The sequence below is a fragment of the Cibotium barometz genome, chromosome 14 (genome assembly GCF_041138505.1).
Source record: "Cibotium barometz isolate CiBa-2024 chromosome 14, ASM4113850v1, whole genome shotgun sequence".
In the NCBI taxonomy this organism is placed as follows: Eukaryota; Viridiplantae; Streptophyta; class Polypodiopsida; order Cyatheales; family Cibotiaceae; genus Cibotium; species Cibotium barometz.
This window is the reverse complement of record NC_141059.1, coordinates 46,145,486-46,157,825: the sequence shown is the minus strand read 5'-3', so window position 1 is coordinate 46,157,825 and position 12,340 is coordinate 46,145,486.

Sequence of the window (12,340 nt, the reverse complement as noted above, 5' to 3'; positions counted from 1 at the left end):
AAATAGATATTAGGATGTGATAAGATGTGTATGAGATGTGATAGGATAAGTTAAGAATTATATGAGATGTGATAAGAATGAGTATGGGATGAGTTAGGATGTGGATGTATGAATGAGGATGTGAAAACGGATGTATGCATGTAGATGTAGGTGTATAGATGTGAATGTGGATGTGGATGTGGATATGGATGTATGAATGTAGATACGGATGTGGATGTATGTATGTGGATGTGGGTGTATGAATGAGGATGTGAAAATGGATGTATGCATGTAGATGTGGATGTATGGATGTGGATGTGGATGTGGATGTATGGATGTGGATGTATGGATGTGGATGTGGATGTGGATGTGGATGTATGGATGTGGATGTGGATGTGGATGTATGGATGTGGATGTGGATGTATGGATGTAGATACGGATGTGGATGTATGTATGTGGATGTGGATGTATGAATGAGGAAGTGAAAATGGATGTATGCATGTAGATGTGGATGTATGGATGTGAATGTGGATGTGGATGCGGATGTATGGATGTGGATATGGATGTGTATGTATGAATGCGGATATGGGATTGGATGTATGATGTGGATGTATGAACATGGATGTGTATGTAGAATAATGAATGTGAATGTGTATGTGAAATAATGTGTCGTCGATATGAGTGAATGGATGAGAATGAGTACACATATGAATGGAATGTGGAATAAGTAATGTGGACTAAGGAGGGATAATGTGGAAAGACGAGAGTTCGATATAGAAACTGTATTTTGTGACCTGTTTGTAAATGATTGTTTTATGTCAAGAATGCTAGGAAAGCATTTTGACTGTCTTGTGGATTAAGGTCATGGAGACCTGATTGATAAAGTTGCAACTGCTGCTGCTGACGGAGAGTCAATGGAGGACGTCTCGCGTAGCAAGGTCGACCGAGGTCTTGACCAGCCTCTGTTCGATTTAAATGGTGAGCTTCCGGTACAGTGGATAGGGGACCAAGGAAGCGGCCTATATGTGAAGCGTTAGGTCACCTACGAAGGATCCTAGAGGGGACTGACCATACGGTGCTCGGCCTCTGGGTCGCCGAAGATACCCACACATGCGTCGTGGAAGATATTGGAACAAGGAGTAAGAGTTGTTTTCTCAAACCAGGCATGGATCTAGTTGATTGACCTTGCTGGTCCTCAAAACGGATGAGTCCATGGCTCTCTTATATGGATCTGTTGATTGATCTTGCTGATCTTCAACTTATGAGTGGATGATTTGAAGAACTATTCAATACTAGTGAACTTCAATTATATTAATACGTCAAGTATTTTAATTATGTGATTAGGAACATAAGATTCTTCTAAAAGTTGACATATTATTAGTAGAAGATCAAAAGCACTTTTCTTTGCCAATCATAAAAATAATAATATTTGATCAATTTGATCATATGTGTGATCCACGAATAAAAACCTCACCTTGATCTTCTTAAATATTTTCTTATGCTCCAACATGCACAAGTATGCAAGCAATACCTAGTTCTTGTTTTCTCTGCGCATGTATTATCCAAGTGCAAATAAAGTACAAATGGAAGAACTCTTGACCATTTTGAATTATATTATGGATCATAAATTATCTTATGGATTGTTGTTACTATGAGGTTGGGGTTATTATGTATGTTTGGCAAGTTATGTCATTGAACACTAGTGCACCCATAATGCTCTTTCAAGTTTAACATGCAGTTGAATGAAGTTCTCCTCTATTATGAAGTCAAATGAAGTTATTCTCTTTCAAGTTCTTTGGAGAATTCATGAAGTGACGTACTAAAGTCTTCTTTTGATCCATTCCATCTATCACTAATCTTAAGTATATTTCCTTGTAATCCAAACACTTTTTCAAGTTTCTATTGTTATGTGGTTTGTAGTTCTTGATAAATCTTCATAGCATGTTGAACAGGATCTACATAAAAAATCATATACTTTACACATATTGAATATGAATGCAATTGTGAAAATTAGAAAGTGTACCTCTCTCCTAGTTAGTCTTTATATTCTCTTGCCTTGCCTTTAATTCTACACGAATCTAATATACAAGATCTGACATCCACCCATCCTGTTTCTTTTAGGAACAGGATGGGTGGATGTACCTCTCTCCTAGTTAGTCTTTATATTCTCTTGCCTTGCCTTTAATTCTACACGAATCTAATATACAAGATCTGACATCCCCCCATCCTGTTCCTTTTAGGAACTTTTAAGTATGAAAATTATTACCTTCAAAAATGAAGGAAAGATGAAAGGGAGAGAGTGTTCTGTGGGGTATCCCTAAATGATTGAATGTACAAATTTTAGACTTCCTTTTTAGTGAAAGTGTTAGGAAGATGAGCGAAGCTAGAGAATTTGGGATTATTTCTCCATTCACAACATCACAAAGTTATCTAACCATGAAACAAAGTTATGGACTTTCATGTGAACCATATACCAAGCTTGAATCCGCAAAACTTGAAGATGTTAATACTTTTTGAATCCTTATGCTCCCAACAACTACATAATCTTAAAAAAACATCTTTGACAAGCAATGATGCTAGAAAGAGTATACTTTGGTGAAGAGCTACCATGCAATATGGATATTTTCAATAATATACTTTGTTTAGCTCTGCCTAAATGCTTATCTTTCCTCCCTAACTCTTTTAAATATTCTTTCTTAAATAACTCCTCCCATAAAAAAATGATTTATATGTTTCTCTTATTGACTCTTTGATAGCATGTGTTGCCTTCATGATTAAAATGCTTTATTTTCTTCCAAAGGACTACTTTCATCTTCTTCATTCACTTCGTGCCACTTTTTTTAGATGAGAAACCATTATACCTTGACGATTCTTCTTGTGAGAAGCTTGCTTAGACTTCATCTTCTTCTTGTTTGGTGAGGTTGATGGAGAAAACCTTACTGACTTTAGGACTTATAAATCTGAATCTAAGAATGAATTTTAGAATCTTTTTGTGGAGAGAGAGAATTGAGAGAAACCCCTTAAGGGGCAAAATGGAGAGTCCATATTTCACCTAATGTAATGTCATTCCCAACATGTTATGGCAAGAGGCACTGCCACAAGGTGTTGGAGCTTAATATAGTAGCTATTACAATGCTCGTTATTAGCAGAGCAATCAAAAGAAGATGATTTGATACCTTAGTTTGAGTAAATGGTGGAAATATAATTGGCAACCCGCACAACAGAGGAATAAATCACTAAACAGAAGAGAATGCTAACCAATTAATGAATCCCAAAACAAGTGAGCCACAAAAAAGTGATGAACTCAACCATATCGACCAGATGCCAAAAATAGGCTAGCAGGATGATGATATGAGGAATAGTTAAAAAATTGAACTAGAGATATCATGAGCATTAACACATAAAACATAATACAAATGCCATCCAAAATGGAGTAGGAATGTAATGACACAATAGCATGAGAAATCCATGCACAGGTGACCACATAATTATGAAAATCAAAACAAAATCGAAGACACGATTGAACAAGATTCTAAAAGTGTTGGTAGATTACCAATAGAAAACATTATGAAGCATTCATAAATTAGCAAAAAAATAGTTAAAAACAACATAAAGAATGACTTATCTTCGTATTGCATATCTAGTTACAAAGACTATCCTCCATAAGTGTTTAGCATAGACGTACAAATAGGCATATAGAATATGAATAAAAGGGACACCTTTACTTTGATGACATTTGGAATCCTAACGAGGAATACAATTCCTATACTAAGGTAGAGAACTATACTATGGTAGTGTTTCACAGCTAACACCCATGCTAAAAAAAGGAAGTGGAAGGTAATGTGTAGCTAGTTCATATTACCCTTTTTTGACAAGCCGTGTGTAGAGCCTAGGCCCTATGTTAGAAAAACATATTTTTACTAACCGATCAAAATAAGGATATGTATTTACCTTGGTAAATTTTCCTACCAAATTCTACAAATCGACTAGTTTTGTAGCTAAAATCTCAAAATATTAGATGTTAATGTCAAGGAAGAACAAATTTTTCTTGATGTCTTCCATATTAAGCCATGAAAAATACATCAAAGAATGGTTTTTATTAAATAATGATGCCATTAACAATTATCTCATATCTTTAGGCTATTTTTGTGCGTAACTCATGATACCAAATCATTGATGTTGCTCTTAGTGCCTAGGGGTATGCAAAATATGTCTTTAAAGCTAGAGCTTATACTGATTTCTAAGTGGAGTCATTTAACTTATTTAATTTGCCTCTACATGTGTAAATACATGTATGTACTTGTTCGTGGATGATGACAACTAGCCTTAACTAAAGTCTATGTTCATGTGGACTCTACTATGTTTTTGAATCTTTATCCAAACTTGTATTCAAGGGTGGGTATTCATGAAATTTCCTAAAGTTGTCTTTTTAATAATTGTGTGCATTGCCACCTTGAGAGACTTGAATTGGCACTTTGACACTACTGTGGCTTCACAAGGTGTTTCTTTGCAAGTGTTTCTTTGCTTCACAAATCTCCACCTTAAGTCCACCTTGAGGTCATCTAGAGAGATATCTAGAGAGATAATGTCTCCAACTTGTTGGCAACTAACTAGCCTGTTTAGTCGTCGCCTAGATTGTCCCGTTTTGTAACAAACTATTATGGGTTTAACTTTTTTGATTTGTAACAACTTTGTAATGGTTTTTTACAAATGGGTAGTACCCAGATGGATGTAAGCAACAAAGGGGATTATTATCGAGTGGGTGGATTAGAGGATAGACGAATGAATGGCTAGTTGAGCTCAGGAGCCCATGAGTTGAGTGATTTCCAGTGTATTGTGTTGTGAGAGTCCAAGCTAATATTGAAGAATGTCTCATGGGTTCGTCTTTGACTTGTCTCTGATCTGCTTTGCATAGTTCTATCTATTTTGTGTCCATTCTGTGTTAATTGCATTCCTATCTAGATGTTAACTCCTATTTGAAATCATCAAGGTCCTAGAAACTAACCTACTTATAGTCACGAGACTAACTCCCCAAGCTTAGGCAGACCGACATCTCAACACTTAGGCGTTGGCTTGTCGCATTGATTGGGTACAGTTGTATTAGTCATTGCTCTTCTCAGGAGCCGACTAGGTGGTTCGAAACCACGTAAGTGTCGAGTCTTGACCAGACACTAACACTTTTGGCGATCCTACTAGGGAATGGTATGCTAGGAAAGGGAGTAGGAAGGTAGAAGCTAGTTTTGAGGTTAGTTATTCACATGAAGTTTGAATAGAAAAGTTAGTCGGGTAGATCAAGAGAGGAAGTGTGCACGTCTTACACAAGAAGTCCGAATAGAAAAGCTAGTCAAGGGGTAGATCAAGAGAGGAAGTGCACACAGCCTTGTGTTGGGTTTTTTCATGAGGGAGTCATAGGAGTGCAATGGAGAGTACATGGAGAATGAAGAAAGCTCAAGCAGAGCAATGTGGTACCGCTTGTTGCACGTAGTCGAAGGCCTCAGGAATGAAGGGTGACTGTATCGTCCAAGAAGATTTTAGGAAGGGATTCCTCATCAGCAAAAGAACGATAGAATCATGAACCTTTGAGAAATCAAGAGGGAGAGGGAGAACACCAAGAGCTTCAAAATAGGAGGTAGGAAGATTAAGAAGAAGAAGAAAAACCGATAGCTGTGGGAAGGATGTCTCTCAAATACCCGAAATTCAACCACGTATTTGCTCATGAGGAAAAATCTGTGGGGGCTAGTTGAGGGAACAGAGGAATGCCCAGAGGTGAGAGGGAAAAATGAGTGGAAGAGCAGGAATGAAAAAGCATTGGGACTTATCGCACTCAGTTTAAATGATGAAATCATTCATCACATCACAGGGATACAGTGGGCAAAAGATGCATGGGATGAACTCAATAAATTATTTGGCACACAAGCTAAAAAATTCAAAGATAATTCTGTTAATGCAATTCTACAAATTGGATATGAAGGAAAGTGAACCTTTAATCACACACTTGAATAGATATAAAAGCATTAAGCAACAACTGGCAGTATTGGCAAAAAGGTAGAAGATGATGAGGCACTAGCAGTGCTTCTGAAGAGTGTGGACAAAGGTGAATATGAAAACATTATAGCAACACTAAAGAATGTACCTGAATTGAAGCTACACAAGATAGAAGGAGCTCCACGAGAGCAAGAGACCAGAGGCAAAGAGAAGAAATGGCTGGACTCAACAGCAGGAGAAGAAAAAAGCATTCTTCACCACCCGAGGAGGATTCTCTCGAGGACGAGGACGAGGAAGAGGCAGAGTAGGAGGAAGGATTTTCACTTGCCAACTGTGGGTGGAAAGCCAGGACACATGGTAAGCTACAGCAAACCTAGTGGAGAAGGAACGACATCGGAAAACTTCATGGAGGCTCCTAATAAGGAAGTGGAGTCAGATCATCTTTTCTCAGAGAGAGAGAGAGAGAGAGAGAGAGAAACCCCACAACCCAATGTAGCCTGCCCCAACAGAGTAAAACCATCTCTGAGCCACCGATGATGTAGGCCATGTGGTAGATGTATGTGTGAGCACTTTAGTCAAGGTCACGGGCACTTGTAGTAGAGCCTTGGACACATAGAGAGAGAGTGTGTCAAGGACTATGAGTTTAGGGACTTGAGGCACTGGTCGCGGACTATCAAGTAAGAGGGAAACTTGGTATAAGGTCCAGGTGTGCTAGGATTATTCACTTGAGGGGAGGTGTTGAAATATACTAGTGAATAGGGTGTGTGCGGGAACAAGCCCTTAGCACAAGAGGCTGTAAAAGAGAATCTATAAATGTGAGAGGACCTGTGAAAAGGTGAGAAGTATCTACTGGGAGGAGAATAAAGGGTAGCATGAGGAGATTTAGGAGGTGTGGAGATATTCTGGGAGAGGTGGAGAGAATCAAGCAAAAGAGGTGGAGTGACTCAAGGAGAAATCAGTGGGATTGGATGCTTGGATGTAAATTCTATAAATTGAGGCATTGGCCTAATGAGAATTTGCTAGTTTTTGATTATCCATGCCTACATTAAGCTATCAGTTAATTGCTCACTAATTACATCTTAATTATCGTCTAATCTCTTTGTTAATGATGTTGATTCTAGCATTTGATCCACCATAGCTCATCACATTGCTGCAAATTTAACAAATATATCTGTCCCAGGAGCTTGCACCAGGAGACATTCCAAAATCTAAAGCGGATATTGTCATCAACACCAATTCTACAACAGCCGGATTTTGATTTGGTGTTCTATGTATTCATGGATGCTTCTGATTTTACCATTGGAAATGTTGTAGGAGTTACATGAAGGCTGGTTTTGCCAGGTCTATTATGCAAGTAGAAGACTATCAAAGCCAGAGAGGAACTATTCCACCACAGAAAAGAAATCACTGGGGATGATCTACTCGATCAAAAAATTCAAGCATTATTTGTTAGGTAATTTTTTTGAATTTCATGTGGACCACAAAGCACTCTTGTACCTAGTAAACAAACTAGAATTGGCAAGAAAGCTAGCCAAGTGGATGCTATGGTTACAAGAGTCTAAGTTCACCATCAAGCACACCCGAGAAAACAAACGATCAGATTTCCTGTCCAAACTGGAGTTTAAGTTCAAGCACACCCCAAGAAACAAACATGCAGTGGTGGCAGATTTCCTATCTAGAAACTAGAGTTAGGAAAAACTTAGATGGGGTGGAGGATGACTTCCCAGACGCTCACCTCTTCATCATAGATGGAGAGAGACCAATGTGGTATGATGAGATGTTGCAGTTCCTCTCCGACTTGTCTTTTCCAGAGAGTATATGTCTAGAGATCACAGAAAAAAGTTGACTCTTCGGAGCAAGTCGTTCATGGTGGTGTGGCAGGACAACTGTACAAGATGGGCATTGACCAGATTTTGAGAAGGTGTGTCCCTAAGCAGGAACAAAACAAGCTATGCTGGCAGCACATCAAGGGATAAGTGGAGGCTACTTTTCTGGAGAGGTCATGGGGGGAAAAGTGTTTCAAGCAGGATTGTGGTGGCCGACATCATTGAAAGATGCCTGCGGGTTCGCAAAAGAATGTGACATGTGCCAAAGGTTAGGGCAACCAAATGATACAGACAGAATGCCTCACACCCTGATATTACCACTTGAGCTGTTCCAAAAATGGGGTCTAGACTTTGTAGGTCCATTCAAGCCAGCAACTCAGAGAACATGGAACATATACATATTGGTGGCTATATATTACAGCACGACGTGGGTAGAAGCTAAGGCTTTGAAAGACTGTAAGGCATTCGTCTCAGTGGCAAAGTTTTTGTACAAAACTATCATGGTTTGGATGCCCGATATAGATAGTCAGCGATCAAGGGAGCCACTTCCTCAATGAAGTAATTAAGAAGCTGACAGAGCAACACATGATCATACATAAGAAATCAATAGTCTACTACCCGCATGCGAATGGTCAAGCAGAATCCACCAACAGAATCCTGAAAGGAATTCTAGTCAAGATGGTAAATGAAAACACGACCGATTGAGACACAAAGTTGTATTCGGCATTATGGGCATTCAGAACACCTTACAAGAATGCAACGGGACTTACGCCATTCAGCATGGTGTATGGACTGGAAGCAATAGTGCCCGTGGAGTTCCTCACACAAAGCCTCAGGATAGCCGTGGCAAACATACTCTCTCCGGAAGAGTCAGAAGTGCATAGAATCGAGAAACTCCTTTAACTGGATGAAAAGAGACTACATAGCATGTGGACAATTGAGATCATGCAGAAAAGAAAAAAGATCTAGGTGGATAGAAACACAAAGTTAAAAATCTTTGAGGAAGAGACAAAGTCCTGCTATTCTCATCAAGAATGGGACCTCACCCAGGAAAGCTGAAGATGAGATGGATAGGGCCATTTAGAATCGTTAGGAAAATGGGAACGAGAACCTTCGAGAACTGGCAAGCCTGGATGGTGAAAGGCTAAAGAAACTGGTGATTGAACAGATATCGGCAGTGCATTATGCCAAATTTCAATTACATATTTAGCTCATAAGTATGTACGTTTGGAATAGATTAGGATACTATTAGATTTAGTGGGTGAGGCAACGTAATACTTTGGATCAAGATCTCTTTCAAAAGGTTTTTCCATGGATCCTTCACTAGTTCACCTCTTAGAGGATTCAAAACAAACATGAAGACTCATTTGAGTATAGCAAGGGCATGTTAATCATAAACTTAGTTGATAAAAGGGCTTTGGATGATTTGATTCACTCTCATCCAGATAGATAGATACTCTTTCGGTCAAAGGAGCATCAAGGGGCAATTCTTTTGCCCAAATTTATTAAATAATTTTGGTTTGTTTGACCCTGGGACTTTGTTGATTTGCCCACAATCTTTGCACATGAACCCACAAGTTTAATAATTGAGAAATCAAATGATCAACAAACAATCATATATAATATAAGAGCTTGACCACCTCATAGCAAGGGGGTTTTTAGGGGCTGTAAGGGTAAGATAACATGTTCCTGTAGCAAGGGCTTAAGGGTTTTTTTTCCTCCTGGTCTCTTGTGCAAGAGGAAGGAAACAAAATGTAGAAACCCCTCAAGGATACACCTCCCACATTTTCCTTCACCTCTCCATCCTTGGATAACCCCTCATGATTGATTAGCCCTTCAAATACCTCGTTTGAAGCTCAATTTGAATTTGCAAAAATCAAATTAGTTTGCTTTGCCTATAATTCTATCCTACCTTTTACTTCACAAATCACTTTTCTATGAGAGCAATTTTCCTCCTCATGTCTTCTCTAAGTATAGGGACTAGCCCACTTCTTGGTTCATGATTTCCAAGAGGTTGGGAAGAGGCTTGAAGAGGCAGGGAGGAAGAGGTTTGGAAGAGGTAGGGAGGAAGAGGTTTTAGAGAGGGTATGGGGGTGGGATCTTAGTGAACAAAATTGCATGAAAATCATTTCATGTTCATGCAACTCAAAGGAATAACACTAACATTGGTCTCAACCATGCAACTCAAAGGAAGCACTAATATTGGTCTCAACCATGCAATTGATGAAACACTTAAATTAGGTTAAACAATTAAAGTAGGTCGATGGTTATTGCTATCACTTTTCTTCTTCTATCATCAAAATGTTCTCATAACTAGAGGTTTCACCAATGAAACCTCCATGTGTGCCTTAACACATGGGTGGAAGATTTTCATTGAAAACTCATGGGTTTATGTTTTGCTTGCAAAACCTCTTGGGTGGAAGATTTTCATCGCAATGACAATGACATGCCATGCCTAGAGAAATACTTTTCAAGCATTAAGGAGGCCATGTACTCGTAATTATGATAGTTGAGACTATGAGTGGTATAAGACACATAGTAGTGAATGTAGTGAAATTAATGAAGTTGATTAACACACAAAAAACTAAAACATTGCACTTTGTCATTGTTGTAAACACTTTGTGAATTGGTTTATGCGATTTCCACGTGTCTTTGATCTCAACAAAGGAAGTTTCACTTTGTGGTTTAATATTATCATGCCTCTAGTGTCTTTCTCTCAAATTGTCTCTCATGTAGTGTATGGTGTGGTTTTAAAAAAAACACTTTAAAAAACACTTGCATTACATAAAATGAGCCTTAAAAAAACACTTGCATTACATAACTTGCATTGCATAAAGTTACATAAAGCATATTCTATGCAGAAAGTTACATAAAGAAGAAAGATCTCCTCGGTGAAGAAAGAGAAAAGTGGCAAGGAAGGAGGTAGAGAAGGGGACAAATGGGTCATGATGTATGTGTATAAGTATCAACCAAGGTAAAAAAGAGACCCCTAGAGAACAAGTGAGCTAGTGGGTGTGTAAAATTCAAAAATGAGCATCAAATGAGCCTTGAATCAAGGGAGGTGGAAGAAGCTGCAATCATGGGGGCCATATTAGGGCTAGGTTAGGTAATATATTAATATTTTAAGGTGCTAATGATGACATACACTATTTAAAGGCACCCAATCTAATGCAAAATGCATGTATTAAATCTAACCTCTTGCATTGTTGTTATCTTTTCATTAGCTTAATCATTTTTTGTATACTTTCATTATGCAAGTATGAGTAGCTTAATCCACTTCTATCCACATTAGTAAGCTCTCAAAAGCTATGGCCACTCAGGAGGCCTTTATATTGTTTGTGATTATGCTTGATGGAGACACTAAAGAAATTGATGACGACTTTGTGCTAAAATGTGGTAGACATTGGATTGAATTGAAAATAGAGATAGGAAATGATTATGTTTGGTCATTCCTCTCAAGCAATATGTTCTTTGTGTCGAAATGAACTCACACACCATCATGGATGGAAAGCTTAGAGGAAGTATTCAAATACAATACTCTATGTACTTATAAGAGTCAACTTTTTGAGGAGGGATTTATAGAAGAAGAGAGAAAAAGTATTAAAAGAGGTAGAAGGAAGCTAATGGTGGCAAGAGGGTTTGATATCCTCTTACACAAACCATTCTTGGGACTCTCAATCTCCAACCTTACCACTGCATTATGACACGCTCAACATAATATACGTTTTTAATGGTTGTGTTTATAGTTTATTTCCATTGTTAATCCTACATATGGAAAATAATGGTTTGACATTTTGTGGATATTTCCTTTTAAGTATCTTGCTACAAAGGTAACCCTTGAAAAGCTTTCTCAAGTTTCCATAACAACATGTTTGAGAAGACTTCTTATTGTTTACCACCAATAGGAGATCATCCTTTCATTGACAAAATTGGGGAAAGAGGTGTGGATGTCCTAGGCTCTGCCTGATGCATCTATAGATTACTTCAACAAGGGGAGAAGTCTAGTATTGGTAATGATTAGATTATGTTGCATGATCATTGCTGCCAACATTAGTGAAATACTATACACACATTGTTAGAGCCTTTGGTTGAGACAATGAAGGTTGTATCTCCACCCATAAAATACGTGGAGTTAACAAAACAACTCTCTTCATTTAACCAAAGGTGAGAGGTTTATCTTTTGCCTTCTATCTCACTTAATTTTGCTTTTAGGAAGTCAATCATCAAATGGAGTTTTTATTTGATTTGTGGTGTATGTGGGAAACCTTCTTGATTAATTCTTGTCTGTGTGGTATAGATCTTATTTGTAAGAAAGTGAATGGATTTCAATGGTTTATTAATAATAATGATGACAATCCCCCAAGTATTCTTGATGCACCATATTGGTTTGGTACACGTATATTATCTATAGCCACTTCCATCTATGCATATGACAATTTTATATTTTGTTGTTGTGTGTTAGGCTGTTATGAGGATGCAATTTTGATATCCTTGATAATATGTAGTTTGTTATGTAGCTTAGAAGCCTTCCTTTTTTGTACTTCTCATTG